The 2,180-nt window shown below is 41.7% G+C and overlaps 1 long non-coding RNA gene across 1 annotated transcript; it reads left to right on the top strand.

Annotated features, from left to right (window-relative positions):
- The first annotated feature begins 1,238 nt into the window (after window positions 1-1,238).
- On the top strand, window positions 1,239-1,956 carry LOC144712878 (uncharacterized). Its single transcript, XR_013583895.1, has 2 exons — window positions 1,239-1,626; window positions 1,756-1,956. It is a non-coding gene; the product is annotated as an uncharacterized LOC144712878 (long non-coding RNA).
- Window positions 1,957-2,180: the final 224 nt, after the last annotated feature.

Genomic DNA, 2,180 nt, shown 5'->3' with positions numbered 1-2,180 from the left:
TTTTATTCAAAACATAACACAATTATATCATCCCCTTTTCCCTTTTCCCCCCTTTTTTCATAATTTAAAATTCTACCACCATTGTCATCTGTGATGGTTATCCCCTCACGTAATCGATCAGAGCCACTGTGTCACCATCATGTCGTCTATCACAGTTATTTTGTCACATCATCTGTTGCCTCCACGAGCCTAATAAATGACATACATCATTATCACATCATATGTTACAAATCCCTTACCATGATGAATGACATAACAGATGATGTTTGTAGTTCCCTAGTCATCACTCCATCATCTGTACATATACTTGATCACTAGAAAGATTGAATCTGAATCTCGATTAGGCCGGCGATATATATACTTGATCTTTGCATGTGGTTCAGATAATACTGTATGATCTGGCGCACTGTTCAGATCCAATTCGATTTCGTTCGAACAGTTCGAATACTCTATATCAAACTAGACCAAAATAATATTGATTGAAAGTTTTGATCCGTTCAGATCAAATCTCATTCTGATCAATCGAAATATTCGATCAAATTCGGTAGATTCAATTCGATCCCAATCCCGATCTCTAAACTAGCCTAGCTGTCATGTTCAACCGTCAATATAGTGCAGGGACACGGACGGGACGGGAAGTGGACGGTTCGGGATGAAATTTGTCCCGTCCTACATGCCATGTTATCGTAGGGACGAAGGACGGGACGGTTTTTCATCCGCGGTCAACAAAACCGTCCCGTCCAATAATCCCAGGACGATTTTTCGTCCCATCCAGTCCTCCCGGGACGAATTTTCGTCCCAAAATTCGTCCCGGACGAAAAAATACATTATATATTTATAATATACTATAATATATTATAATATATTATAAATTGTCCTCGCGAGGCCACATGTCAACATCTCAACCATCAGATGTGAATCCGGCGGTTTCCCGTCCAGATTCGTCCGTCCCTCGTCCGGAGACCTCCCGACGGACGATTTTTTCGTTCCAGAGGATGAAAACCGTCCCGTCCAGTGGTTCCCAGGACGAATTTTCGTCCCAGAATTCGTCTTTGCCCGCCGGACGAGACGATTTTTTCGTCCAGAGACGGAAAAACCGTCCCGTCCGCGTCCCGGATCTATAGTCCGTCAATGGGCAGATGCAAGCCCACTTGTTAAGGCCTTTTAAGGCCCAACTTCAAGTAAAATTAATAAAGAAGGCTTCAACTGCAGAGATGACAAGAGATGCTTCTCAGAAGCTTTCCTAGAACATGGTTGAGTCGGGATATGGTCCGCTCTCTTCCTCTCCTCGAGAAGAGACGAGTTTCGGCGATTTAAGGGTTTTCCCGCGATTTTTTGCAATGTGTTTGTTCGATCGAGTTGATTTTTTTCGAGTATATGCATATTCCTTCTGTGCTATTACTCTTGAGTTGTCGCCGCCGTGGATTCAAGATTACGACCCTCCATAATTCCTTTTTTTTCATGAAAAAACCGGATTTCGACTTTAAGTATAATTTGAGTTGCTATTTTGCGCTCAATTTTCTGGTCCCATCTTGTTGATATCTTTCACAAACTCTTCAAACGGCGAAGTGAAATATCTCATTCTGGGATTTTCTGAAGCTTTATCGAGGCATTATTGAGCATCTGGTATGTCTCCATTACAATATGTCGAATTCATCTTGTTCTTTCCCAAAGATTTCGCTCCGTTTACATTAACCTGCAATTATCCGAAGATTTTCGTTAGATTATCTTCTTTAACCATTGGGCTGTGATTAGAAAGAGAGAGGATGGAGCAAGGGGCATCCCTGCTAGATTTACGGATGACAAGAAGAGTTGGGGAAGCGGCGGAGGTGCCCCCTTGAATTAGGGTTTGGTGCGCCCCGTTTTCCTCATCTTTGGTTCCTAGATCTTCGGGAATTTCTCTGCTATGATAAAATTCCAATTACACTTGATATGAGCCTCGCCTCGGCTATGGTATTTTCACTGTTTTTATCCAAATCCCCGACCTTTTATTCAAATCATAGCGAGAAAGTTACATCTCGAAAATGTTATTGAAATTAGGGTTTGACGGTCCCGGTCCGGTTTTGTTCGGTTCTGGTCCAGTGATGTTGACTAGACAAATTTTGATAGTAAGTGCTTAAAATTTTTATCTGATTTTTAAAATAAACTTCTGACTGAATCCTAAGTTAGAAAAGAGTGAA

This window comes from Wolffia australiana, chromosome 1 (assembly GCF_029677425.1).
Source record: "Wolffia australiana isolate 7733 chromosome 1, ASM2967742v1".
Lineage (NCBI taxonomy): Eukaryota > Viridiplantae > Streptophyta > Magnoliopsida > Alismatales > Araceae > Wolffia > Wolffia australiana.
This window is presented reverse-complemented; position numbering and strand designations above follow the sequence as displayed.